This window comes from Pristiophorus japonicus, chromosome 14, assembly GCF_044704955.1.
Source record: "Pristiophorus japonicus isolate sPriJap1 chromosome 14, sPriJap1.hap1, whole genome shotgun sequence".
Classification (NCBI taxonomy): Eukaryota; Metazoa; Chordata; class Chondrichthyes; family Pristiophoridae; genus Pristiophorus; species Pristiophorus japonicus.
The window spans coordinates 31,130,430-31,144,488 of NC_091990.1; positions in this window are offsets into that span (position 1 = coordinate 31,130,430).

The window sequence follows — 14,059 nt, forward strand, 5'->3', positions numbered from 1 at the left end:
AAACACATTGGTCCTTTTAGCCTGTCTTGCGGTATACCATATGTGCAGTGAAATGTTCAGATAATGAGGTGCACATGCGTAGGACAGCATACATATACTCTGGAGGATATCCCATCGGGCAATTATTAGTGTTCTTCCCTGAGTGTGAAAGCCCCAGAGCACTTGAGCACCACAGGCCGAAACATATTTTGGGATAGAGTTTTATGTTTACCGTCTCGGGCGTTAACCATCAATTAGGTGGAGCACAGAGAGGAAACTCAGGCTGGCAGGATTGCACACCAGTAATAGAACCCACCTGATTTTCTTTCATTTACTTTATTGGAATGAAAATCAGGCTGCTTACAACAGGCCCAGTTTTCCTCTCTGCCTCTCGGTCCAGGCAATCCTTATCGATCAGGTAGTGAAGTCAAAGATCTACTTAGAAATAGAAACATAGGAACAGGAGTAGACCAATTTGCCCCTCAAGTCTGTTCCATCATTCAATGAGATCATGGCTGATCTGTGACCTAACTCCATATACCCACTTTTGATCCATATCCCTTAATACCTTTGGTTAACAAAAATCTATCAATCTCAGATTTAAAATTAACAATTGATCTAGCATGAATTGCTGTTTACGGAAGAAAGTTCCAAACCTCTACCACTCCTGAAAGGTCTAGCTCTAATTTTTAGACTTCGCCCCCTAGTCCTGTATTCCTCAACCAGTGGAACTAGTTTCCCTCTATCTACTCTATCTGTTCCCCTTAAAATCTTGAAAGCTTCGATCAAATCACCCCTTACCCTTCTAAATTCTAGGGAATACAACCCTAATTTGTCTAATATCTCCTCATAATGTAACCCTTGGAGTCTGGGTATCATTCTGGTAAACCTATGCTCTACTCCCTCCAAGGCCAATATATTCTTCCTAAGGGGTGGTGCTCACAGTACTCCAGGTGTGGTCTAACCCAGCTTTGTGTAGCTGCAGTATAACTTCTACCCCTTTGTATTCTAGTCCTCTGGATATAAAGGCTAGCATTCCAGTACCCTTTCTGTACCTGTTCAGGACATTTTAATAGAAACATAGAAAATAGGTGCAGGGATAGGCCATTCGGCCCTTTGAGCCTGCACCACCATTCAGTATGATCATGGCTGATCATGCAACTTTAGTACCCCATTGCACCTGGACCTTCAGCCTCTTTGAACCTCCACTGTTTTTAGCCTTTCACCATTTAGAAAGTACCCTGTTCTATACTTTTTAGGTCCAAAGTCGATGACCTCACTTTTGCCTACATTGAAGTCCATTTGCCACAGTTTTGCCCATTCACTTAATCTATCAATATCCCTTTGTGATTTTATGCTTTCATCTGCACTGCCTACAATGCCGCCGATGTTTGTGTCATCGGCAAATTTGGATATATGGCTTTCCATCCCATCATCTAATTCGTTAATAAATACGGTGAATAGCTGAGGTCCCTGTGGGACACCACTAATCACATCCTGCCAATTAGAATACCTGGCCATTATCCCTACTCTCTGCCTCCTGCCACTCGGCCAATTTCCTAACCAGGTCAATAATTTCCCTTCAATTCCATGGGCTTCAGCTTTATTTAACAGTCTCTTATGGGGGAACTTTATCAAATGCCTTCTGGAAGTCCATATAAATAACATCCATAGTCATTCCATTGTCACTACTTTAGTCACCTCTTCAAAAATTCAATCAAGGTTGCCAGGCATGGCCTGCCTTTTACAAATCCATGCTGGCTCTCTCTGATCAGCTGAAAGTTTTCAAGGTGTTCAGTCACCCAATCCTTAATTATAGACTCTAGTAATTTCCCTACAACAGATGTTACGTTAACTGGTCTATAATTCCCAAGTTTCCCTCTCTCATCATGCTTAGATAGAAGAGTGAGATGCGCAATTTTCTAAACTAAAGGAATGGTTCCTGAATCGAGAGAACTTTGGAAGATTATAGTTAGGGCATCTGCAATGTGCTCATCTACTGCCTTAAAAACCCTGGGATGGAAATCATCTAGTCTTAGGATTTTGTCACTCTTCAGTGCCATTATTTCCTTCATAACTGTTATTTTGCTTATGTTAATTATGTTGAGTCCCTATCCCTGATTTAATATTAGTTTCTTTGGGATTTCCAGCATTGTATCCTCTTCCATTGTAAATACTGCCGCAAAGTAATGATTCAACATGTCCGCCATTTCCTTATTATCATTGACAATATCACTGATACCAGTTTTCAAGGTGCCAACATTGCTCCAGACCTTCCTCTTTTTCGTAATATAATTGTAAAAAATGTTTGTGTTCATTTTGATAGCCCTTCCAAGTTTCTTGTCATACTCCCCTTTTGTAGCTCTTATTATCTGTTTTGCCACTCTTTGTTGTTCTTTGTATCTTTCGCATTCGCCAGGATCTGTGCTATTTTTTGTATTTTTGTACGCTTTTTCTCTTAGTTTTATGTTGTCTCTTACCTCTTTAGTCATCCTTGGCTGTTTTTTTTGCAAGTAGAGTTCTTGTCCCTCAGGGGTATTCATCATCATCATAGGCGGTCCCTCATATCGAGGATGACTTGCTTCCACGCCAAAAAAGGGTGGAAGATGCCTGTGCGTGGATTTTTTTGACATGGGATGGTCGTTGCACACCAGCCACCACACAGGCTTGACAGAACTAGGTCTCGGTCCAGTGGCAAGGATTAACCAAGACGACTGGAGACCAGCTCTGCTGCACGGACCTAGTGCACACACATATCGCAGTGTTGGCTGGCCCGTGCTGTCCCTGGGCCCTCGCCTCTTCTGGGCCCCGATCTCACACCTCTCCTGGGCCCCGATCATGTCGCTCCATGATCTCTTGCTGCACCTTCGCCCCGACCTCGTCGCTCCTTCGCTCCAACCTTGCCAATCCTTCGTCCCAACCTCGCCGCTCCTGACGTACCTGCCCGCGTTCCAATCAGCGACCTGGATTTTGGTGATGTCCAATCCAGTCGCCCTCTTCACAGCCATTGCTCTCCTGCACCAGCCGCACTGCACCTTGAATTGCTCCATGCTGCTCCTCCTTTAAGACCCTGACCTGCTGCTGGGTCCTAGCAACTGTGTAACCATTGGCATAAATCGCAACTCCGCTGAAAATGCAAGATGCTGTCACTTCATTTTCTTGTTGAAGAGGAGCCTCTGATTTGAACTGCCTTTCCAGCTTGTCCACCTTTGCTGCCATGTACCCACCCCACTCTCATTAGCCATCCCCTTTGCTGACATGTTTCCTCCATCCTCCAGAGCTCATAGTAGGTTCTCTATCACGGCCTCGCACTCATCCTGACCTCGGTTACCGGCTGCCTCTGCCTCCCTGGTGTTGCTGCCGCCGCCGCTCGCTCTCAGTGACCAGCGGCCTCATTCTCTCACTCCGGCCCCTGGCTCTGCGCTCTCTCCATTTCCAGGCAGGGGTAGTAACTGATTCTGTATCACATTAAATTCTTTTTTGAACACTTCCTGTTGATCTTCTGTCATTTTACCCAGTAACAGATTTGTTCCGTTTACTTTGAACAGTCCCTCTCATCCCATTGAAGTTGGCCTTACCTAAATCTAGAGTCTTAGTAGCTGTGTCGCGTTTCTCCCTTTCAAACACTACGTTGAACGCAATCATATTATCTATCTAGAAGGATATGCTGAAAGGATTAGATGAAGAGGGGTGGGAGGATGCTCATGTGAAGTATAAACCAGTTGGGCCAAATAGCCTGTCTCTGTGTTGTAGACTCAATGGGCTAGAACCTCCATTATTTTGCCATGCATAACGCCCACTTAACGTCCAGTTTACCGCTGAAATGACGTATAACGCCTATATGTCATCCACTTTGGCACAAAATGGAAACTGACGGGCATTTTTTGAGAACATATCGCCAAGCATTACTTTCCCCAGGTGCTTAACGCCGGGAAAAAATAATACCGCCCGCCCACTTTTTGGGGGCGAAATCAACGCCCATAATATCGGCAAGCGTTAATTTCCACACTGAATTAACGCTGAGATTCAATAATACCGCCCGCCCACTTTTTTTTGTCATAAAGATCATATTTACCGAGACTAGCGGCCATGAGATCGCCCAGCGTCACTTTCACCACCTCGCACACATATCGCCCAAAATATCGCTCACCCAAAAAACTAATCACGGCGTTATGGACGCCATGTTCTACATCACATGTCGCATCCTTTAAAAGGCTGCTGTGCTTCAACCTTGGGGGAGTTTGGATATGCTCTGGAGGTCGTTGGAGTTGATACAAACATCTGTACAAACATCTTGACCATACTGTGACTGAGTGGAATATAATAGCTGTCTTCATCAGGGCATTCATTGTTTGTGACCAATCGGTGGAAAACAGAGAGCTATTGCAATGGGGCCTGTCCTTCCTCACCCTCTCTTGATGATCAATTACATGCTGCAGACTCCAGATGGCCGAAGGTATGCTCCACAGCATTACGTGCCCAATGTAAGATGTGCCAGACTGTTGAGGAGGACCAGACGTTACACACCCCCAAGCACAGGGAGAAGCAGTCTTACCTCAACTTGCCCGACACCACTTGCCTTCGGAGACTGCGCTGCCACAAAGAGTTTATCACTGAGGTATGCCAGCTCATAAGGGGAGATCTGCAGCCTGCCAGCACCATCAGTACTGCACAGTCCGTCGAGTTTAAAGTCACCGCGGCACTGTCGTTCTATGTGTCGGGTTCTTTTCAGGCTACATTTGTGGACTGTCTCAGCATACCACACATTGCTGCATTAGACAAGTCACTAAAGCCCTATACGCATGCAGGAGGGACTTTATCAGCTTCCCTATGACCAGGCAAGCACAGAGTGAGAGGGCTGTAGGTTTCTCCAGAAGTGCAAACTTCCCCAAGGTGCAGGGAGCAATAGACTGTACGCACATCACGATGCGGGCACCTTTTCAGGATGCTGAGGTTTTCAGGAACCGCAAGGGATTCCACTCCCTGAATGTCCAACTGGTTGTCGACCACCAGAAAATTATACTGGCAGTGAATGCTAAATTTCTGGGCAGCATCTATGATGCTCACATCCTGCGTGAGAGCACTGTATCCGACTTGTTTAACAGTCAGCCACAAGGTCAATGTTGGATGCTTGGTGACAGAGGATATGGCCTCGCCACCTGGCTGATGAACCCCCCTGCATGACACCAAGACTGCAGCCGAGGGGCGATACAATGAGAGCCACAGAGCCACTCGCAATATCGTGGAGAAAACCATTGGAGTGCTTAAGCAGCGCTTTAGATGCCTGGACCACTCAGGAGGAGAGTTCCAATATCACCCTGAGCAGATAGCTCAATTCGTGATGGTGTGCTCCATGCTGCACAACTTGGCTATCAGGAGGAGACAAGAATTGCCTGATGAATCTGACAGTCTAGATCGCCAGAGAGAGAAAGGGGAGGACGAGGAGGTGGACGCTGACATTGGCCCACACAATCAGGCTGATGCTGAAGCCATGCCCCCGCTACCCTGTAGACCGCATGCAAGGACCCATGGTGGCATGATAGCTGCAAGAGCCTTACGTCAGGAGCTCATCAATGAGTGCTTTTGCCTGAAAGAACTTTGGTGTTGTTTACAAGGCTGACATACTGCTGGGTGTGCAGGTCATACATCAATGGTGGGCATCATCTTGGTGACAGTTAAAGTTTAAGTTGATTGAAGTTAAGTGTCATTATACCATTTGATGTTAAGCAATCACCAGCATGTAACGGTGCAGCTATCTCAGCTAATGCGCAACAAGGTTTTATTAAATAAAAAACATTTAAACCGAACAGTTGTCTGAAATCATAAGTATTTCTGTAAAAACCAACCCTAACCGCATCCCCCCCTCCCCCCACTTCTCCTCCACACCTCTACCCCTTCTCCTTCTCCTCCTGACTCCAAGCCTCCTGGCCGAGGAGCTCCTCAGGCGATGATTCATTGGTGAGGGGGGAGGGGGGATGACGGCTGAACCGCTGCTTGGACGGATATGGGAGAGGACGGTCCTGAGGTGGGAACGTGCTTTAAGCCAGAAGCAAGATGTTGCTCCTGGCTCTCATGTGTGGTTGGCAATGGGGGTGCAGCACCTTGGGGTGCAGTACCGCACTCCGGGACCACAGGGAGCCCTCTGCCACCAGTGTTCCTGGCTACCAGCTCCAGGGCCTCCACCATCCCTTCCATGTTATCTCTTAATTATTGGACAAAAACTCGGTGCCAACTATGTTCTTGGTGCTTAGTAGGCTTTTTGCTGCTGGTGAATCTCCTTCGTGCCTCCCACAACAGCCAGACAAGCACACACCACAGCCACACACGCCTTCAGTCCCTCTGAGCTCCCTCTCTCTCCGTCTCCTCTTCTGCGCATGTCATGATGACCCTTGACCTCCTGAATCGCGGTACTCGAGCGTTGCCATGCTGTTGCTAAGGATGGCGACACTTTACCACAGAAGATCAGCGAGATTTAAAGCTACCGCCCATTTCATATCGCTCGCAGTAACGCCCATTTTCAAAAATAGAGACTAGGTGCTTTGAGAATGGGCGAGAAGCCGGCAATCTGAAAACCCTGTTTTAGCACCCACGCCGGAAATAACGCCCATTTTTGGACGATAAGCACAAAAGTGGAAAATCTAGTCCCTAGTGCTTTGAGAATGGGCGAGAAGCTGGCGATCTGAAAATCCATTTTTACCGCCCACACCGGAAATAACTCTCATTTTTGGCGATATCACAAAAGTGTAAAATCTAGCTCTATGTACCTATTTACCCCATTGTATAAAGATCTTTCTCACAGAGAATGTTTTTTGATATCTCACATTCATTCTAGTAATTCTGGTCTAAGTGAAACCTATACAGGAGTACAGAGCAGTGATTCTTTGCACGTATGTATTGTCCTGTTTTTATTTTCATTGTTGTCAATGATCATGTTGAGAGTAGTGAAAACCGCAGTTACACATTAAAAGAATAGGTGAAAATGTAACAAGAGGGTGAGAAAATTGGATCTCAAACCAGCATACCAAGCTTAAATAAAGGAGACTATGAAGGTAACCTTCCGGAAATACAAGGGGACCGAGGGTCTAGTGAGAAGGAGGAATTGAAGGATATCCTTATAAAGTGAGAAATTGTGTTCGGGAAATTGATGGGATTGAAGGCCAATAAATTCCCGGGGCCGGATAGTCTGCATCCCAGAGTACTTAAGGAAGTGGCCATAGAAATAGTGGATGCATTGGTGATCATTTTCCAACAGTCTATCGACTCTGGATCAGTTCCTATGGACTGGAGGGTAGCTAATGTAACACTACCGTTTAAAAAAGGAGGGAGAGAGAAAATGGGTAATTATAGACCGGTTAGCCTGACATCAGTAGTGGGGAAACCGCTGGAATCAATTATTAAAGATGAATTAGCAGCTCATTTGGAAAGCAGTGACAGGATCGGTCCAAGTCAGCATGAATTTATGAAAGGGAAATCATGTTTGACAAATATTCTGGAATTTTTTGAGGATGTAACTAGTAGAGTGGACAAGGGAGAACCAGTGGATATGGTGTTTTTGGACTTTCAAAAGGCTTTTGACAAGGTCCCACACAAGAGATTGGTTTGCAAAATCAAAGCATCTATGATTATAATCGCTCAACCATTGTGCCTTCTGTTTGCACACAAGAAATTAGTGTGCAAAATTAAAGCCCATGGTATTGGGGGTAATGTACTGACGTGGATAGAGAACTGGTTGGCAGACAGGAAGCAGAGAGTCGGGATAAACGGGTCTTTTTCAGAATGGCAGGCAGTGACTAATGGAGTACCGCAGGGCTTAGTGCTGGGACCCCAGCTCTTTTCAATATACATTAATGATTTAGATGAAGGAATTAAGTGTAATATCTCCAAGTTTGCAGATGACACTAAACTGGGTGGCAGTGTGAGCTGTGAGGAGGACGCTAAAAGGCTGCAAGGTGACTTGGACAGATTAGGTGACTGGGCAAATGCATGGCAGATGCAGTATAATGTGGATAAATGTGAGGTTATCCACTTTGGGGGCAAAAACACGAAGACAGAATATTATCTGAATGGCGGCAGATTAGGAAAGGGGGAGGTGCAACAACATCTGGGGTTCATGGTTCATCAGTCATTGAAAGTTGGCATGCAGGTATAGCAGGCGGTGAAGAAGGCAAATAGTATGTTGGCCTTCATAGCTAGGGGATTTGAGTATAGAAGCAGGGAGGTCTTACTGCAGTTGTACAGGGCCTTGGTGAAGCCTCACCTGGAATATTGTGTTCAGTTTTGGTCTCCTAATCTGAGGAAGGATGTTCTTGCTATTGAGGGAGTGCAGCAAAGGTTCACCAGACTGATTCCTGGAATGGCAACACTGACATATGAGGAGAGACTGGATCAACTGGGTCTTTATACACTGGAGTTTAGAAGGCTGAGAGGGGATCTCATAGAAACTTACAAGATTCTGACGGGACTGGACAGGTTAGATGCGGGAAGAATGTTCCAGATGATGGGGAAGTCCAGAACCAGGCAACGCAGTCTTAGGATAAGGGGTAGGCCATTTAGGACTGAGATGAGGAGAAACTTCTTCACTCAGAGAGTTGTTAACCTGTGGAATTCCCTACCGCAGAGAGTTGTTGATGCCAGTTCATTGGATATATTCAAGAGGGAGTTAGATATGGCCCTTACGGCAAATGGGATCAAGGAGTATGGAGAGAAAGCGGGAAAGGGGTACTGAGGGAATGATTAGCCATGATCTTATTGAATGGTGATGCAGGCTCAAAGGGCCGAATGGCCTACTCCTGCACCTATTTTCTATGTTTCTATGAAGGCAGAATTGGCTAAAGAGGACTGGGAAAAGAGATTAAAGTGTAAGACGGTTGATGAACAGTGGTGTACATTGAAGGAGATATTTCACAATTCTCAAGAAAAATATATTCAAGTGAGGAGGAAAGGGTGTAAAAGAAAAGATAGCCATCCGTGGCTAACTAAAGAAATAAAGGACGGTATTCAATTAAAAGCAAGTGCATACAAAGTGTCCAAAACTAGTGGGAGGGCAGAAGATTGGGAAGCTTTTAAAAGCCAGCAAAGAATGACTAAAAAAATGATTACAAAAGAAAAGATTGACTATGAAAGTAACTAGCACGAAATATAAAAACAGATAGTAAGAGTTTCTACAGGCACATAAAAAGGAAAAGAGTATCTAAAGTAAATGTTGGTCCATTAGAGGACAAGACCAGGGAATTATTAATGGGGAACATGGGGAGATGGCTGAAATTCTGAATAAAAATATTTTGTATCAGTCTTTATGGTAGAGGACACAAACAATATCCCAATAGTATATAGTCAAGGGGCTATAGCGGAGGGAGGAACTTAACACAATTACAATCACTAAGGAGGTGGTACTCAGTAAGATAATGAGACTAAAGGCAGATAAATCCCCTGGACCTGATGACTTGCATCCTAGGGTCTTAAGAGAAGTAGCGGCAGGGATAGTGGATGCATTTGTTGTAATTTATCAATATTCCCTGGATTCTGGGGCAGTCCCAGCAGATTGGAAAACTGCAAATGTAACGACCCTATTTAAAAAGGAGGCAGACAAAAAGCAAGAAACTATAGACCAGTTAGCCTAGCATCTGTCGTTGGGAAAATGTTGGAGTCCATTATTAAAGAGGCAGTAGCAGGACATTTGGAAAAGCAAAATTCGGTCAGGCAGAGTCAGCATGGATTTATGAAGGGGAAGTCATGTTTGACAAATTTGCTGGAATTCTTTGAGGAAGTAACGAACAGGGTGGATAAAGGGGAACCAGTGGATGTGGTGAATTTGAACTTCCAGAAGGCATTTGACAAGGTGCCACATAAAAAGTTACTGCACAAGATAAAAGTTCACGGGGTTGGGGGTAATATATCAGCATGGATAGAGGATTGGCTAACTAACAGAAAACAGAGAGACGGGATAAATGGTTCATTCTCTGGTTGGCAATCAGTAACTAGTGGGGTGCCACAGGGATCAATGCTGGTACCCCAACTATTTACAATCTATATCAACAACTTAGCTTCCATAGTTCTCTGAAAGAACCGAGTGTAATGTAGCCAAGTTTGCTGACGATACAAAGATGGGAGGAAAAGCAATGTGTGAGGAGGATACAAAAAATCTGCAAAAGGACAGAGACAGGCTAAGTGAGTATATTGGCAGATGGAGTATAATGTTGGAAAGTGTGAGATCATGCACTTCGGCAGAAAAAACTGAAAGAGCAAGTTATTATTTAAATGGAGAAAGATTGCAAAGTGCCGCAGTTCGGCGGGACCTGGGAGTACTTGTGCATGAAACACAAAAGGTTAGTATGCAGCTACAGCAAGTGATCAGGAAATCCAATGGAATCTTGGCCTTTATTGCAAAGGAGATGGAGTATAAAAGCAGGGAAGTCTTGTTACAGTTATACAGGGTATTGTGAGGCCACACCTGGAATACTGCGTGCAGTTTTGGTTTCCCTATTTACGAAAGAATATACTTGCTTTGGTGGCAGTTCAGAGAAGGTTCACTAGGTTGATTCCAGAGATGAGGGGGTTGACTTATGAAGAAAGGTTGAGTAGGTTGGGCCTCTACTCATTGGAATTCAGAAGAATAAGAGGTGATCTTATTGAAACGTATAAGATTAAGAGGGGGCTTGACAAGGTGGATGCAGAGAGGATGTTTCCACTGATAGGGGAGGCTAGAACTAGAGGGCATGATCTTAGAATAAGGGGCTGTCCATTTAAAACAGAGATGAAGAGAAATTTCTTCTCTCAGAGAGTTGTAAATCTGTGGAATTCGCTGCCTCAGAGAGCTGTGGATGCCAGGACATTGAATAAATTTAAGGCAGAGATAGACAGTTTCTTAACCAATAAGGGATTAATGGATTATGGGGACCTGAGTCCATGATCAGATCAGCCATGATCGTATTAAATGGCGGAGCAGGCTCGTGGGGTCATTTGGCCTACTCCTGCTCCTATTTCTTATGTTCTTATGTTCTTCCTTGTTAAATTAATAATTACACAGGTTTAATAACACTAATCAATAATTACTTTGATGATAATGCAAAAAACACTACCTGTACCTCATGCCCATAATCTTATCCTGCAATTCATAATTCTGTCAAGAAGTTTTCAGATGTTTGTTTTAATTACTATGTTAGCAATCATTTATGTATTTTGTTGTTTGGCAAACAGTTTTGGGTCTTTAATGTTCAGAGACTGGCACATATACTGGTACTTCAAATGCATTTCATTCACAAACACAGAACATTTCCTGCCATTAATTAATTTGTTTTTCCACAAGTACTGCCAATACTGCCAAGCCAAATCCTGTTATAAACTTCCCATTCCACCAAATAATTTTTTTTAAACTTTGTTTGCAGTGCTTCCTTTGGTACTCTTTTTTTTTGTATGAACCACGAAGGAAAAATGCAATACCAAGTATTTTTATTGTTCTGGAAAAGTAGCTCATTAAAGATATTCATAGCACCCACCCAAATGTTGCACCTGCATTGAACACAATGGAGCCAGACAGTGGGTAATAAATTGCTGGACGCAGCATAACCACTGCGCACATACACACACACACACAGAAATCTTTGACTGTTTTCCTGGGGATTTAGTCCAGATGTTTATGAGTGAAATTAGCACAGGGCACAGGGCGAGATGTGATACACGTACAACAAAATGATCTAGTCCAAAGGGTAGGCACACGGTCTGGTTATGTTTGCTGGGTGGAATTGGTGTTAGTTTGGTTCTGTCATTGGGAACTCTGAGATTGCCTTTTTTGGAGCCAAGAGGTGAAACGCTTGCTATGGTGAAAAGAACATGGCTGAAGAGGTCTGGAAATTATGGCTGGAGTGTGCCAGTGAGTGGGGTGAGCAGCATGAGCTTTCCGGCTGGTGCAACTTGTAACTTTTTTAGTTGGAGGCCCGGTTTGTCTACTGCACCTCATGTTTTATATATACTGCTCATACTGTGTTTTGTGTGCTTCAGTATTAAGCCAAAGTAAAGTAAACTCTAAGCCAAAGTAACACAGTATGCTTCATATTTTAGCTCAGATCACACACACTGATATTTGAAACCGGATTTGGACAACTGGCTCTTATTTTTAAAGTGGTAAAAGGCTCTGGAAATGTCCCTCTTTTCTGTGTACCAAATACTGTTGGGAGTCACACCACCAGAATGAATGCAAGAAATAAAACACCTGCGTGTTTAGGACACACCATTGGGTCCAAGGCAACATTCAGCAATGCTTGGCATTATATATTTGCTATTATTTTTGATGTTTTTTTAAAACAGGGTAACAAAAAGGTGTGTTTATCTCAGAAAATAAAAGGGTTATTTCAGGACGGGCTATTAAGATTTTATCTCTGAATTAATTGCCGATCTGGAAACTAGGATTCATCAGAAAAATACAGTTAGCCTAACATCTGTGGTTGGGAAAATGTTGGAGTCCATTATTAAAGGAGCAGTAGCAGGATATTTGGAAAAGCAAAATTCAGTCAGGCAGAGTCAGCATGGATTTATGAAGGGAAAATCATGTTTGACAAATTTGCTGGAGTTCTTTGAGGATGTAACAAACAGGGTGGATAAAGGGGAACCAGTGGATGTGGTGTATTTGGACTTCCAGAAGGCATTTGACACGGTGCCACATAAAAGGTTACTGCACAAGATAAAAGTTAATGGGGTTGGGGGTAATATATTAGCATGGATAGAGGATTGACTAACTAACAGAGAACAGAGAGTCAGGATAAATGGTTCATTCTCTGGTTGGCAACCAGTAACTTGTGGGGTGCCTCAGCGATCAGTGCTGGAACCCCAACTATTTACAATCCATATTAATGACTTGGAAGAAGGGACTGAGTGTAACGTAGCCAAGTTTGCTGATGATACAAAGATGGGAGGAAAAGCAATGTGTGAGGAGGACACACAAAATCTGCAAAAGGACATAGACAGGCTAAGTTGTCAGATGGAGTAAAATTTGGCAGATGGAGTATAATGTTGGAAAGTGTGAGGTCATGCACTTTGACAGAAAAAATGAAAGAGCAAGTTATTGTTTAAATGGAGAAAGATTGCAAAGTGCCGCAGTTCGGCAGGACCTGGGTGTACTTGTGCATGAAACACAAAAGGTTAGTGTGCAGGTTTAGCAAGTGATCAGGAAGGCCAATAGTATTTTGGCCTTTATTGCAAAGGAGATGGAGTATAAAAGCAGGGAAGTCTTGCTACAGCTATATAAGATATTGGTGAGGCCACACCTGGAATACTGCGTGCAGTTTTGGTTTTCCTATTTACGATAGGATATACTTGTTTTGGAGGCAGTTCAGAGAAGGTTCACGAGGTTGATTCTGGGGATGAGGGGGTTGACTTATGAGGAAAGGTTGAGTAGGTTGGGCCTCTACTCATTGGAATTCAGAAGAATAAGAGGTGATCTTATTGAAACGTATAAGATTAAGAGGGGGCTTGACAAGGTGGATGCAGAGAGGATGTTTCCACTGATAGGGGAGGCTAGAACTAGAAGGCATGATCTTAGAATAAGGGGCTGTCCATTTAAAACAGAGATGAAGAGAAATTTCTTCTCTCAGAGGGTTGTAAATCTGTGGAATTCGCTGCCTTAGAGAGCTGTGGTAGCTGGGACATTGAATAAATTTAAGACAGAAATAGACAGTTTCTTAAACGCTAAGGGGATAAGGGGTTATGGGGAGCGGGCGGGGAAGTGGAGCTGAGTCCATGATCAGATCAGCCATGATCTTATTGAATGGTGGAGCAGGCTCGGGGGACCGTATGGCCTACTCCTGTTCCTATTTCTTATGTTCTTATGTACCCCAAGACTGAGATCCTGCTCTCTGTGGTCACATCACCATTTCTGCCCAGCAGGGTCACAGGTCCCCTAGCTCGAAGAAGTCAGGATTTGCTAATAACATCCTATTAAACAATATGATAAAGTGAAGGCATTTGGTGTAATGTGGTTTATGTAAATAAACTAGACCTCAGACCTCACAACTGTTGATTCTAGTAGATCATTTTTGAAAATATACTGAGGGGAGTGAAGGACCCCTATGGTTCTACTGTGTAATCT